We start from the raw sequence: 234 nt of genomic DNA, 5'->3' as shown, positions 1-234 counted from the left end.
ATCCACACAATGCTCGATCACAGACAGACTATGTTTTCACACATGGTGGAACGGCCATATCATGGCGTTCCATGAAGCAGACGATCGCGGCCACATCTTCAAACCATTCGGAGATCTTGGCAGTTCATGCGGCCAGCCGCGAGTTGTTCAGAACAGGGGGAGTAATACGTGTTGTACTCTTATTCCTTCAGCATGGTTTTGTCCCACTGGGTTTTCCTGGTAAGGTTTTAATGA

The sequence above is a fragment of the Brassica oleracea genome, chromosome C2, assembly GCF_000695525.1.
Source record: "Brassica oleracea var. oleracea cultivar TO1000 chromosome C2, BOL, whole genome shotgun sequence".
NCBI classification, from domain to species: domain Eukaryota; kingdom Viridiplantae; phylum Streptophyta; class Magnoliopsida; order Brassicales; family Brassicaceae; genus Brassica; species Brassica oleracea.
Note: the sequence above shows the minus strand (reverse complement) of the source record.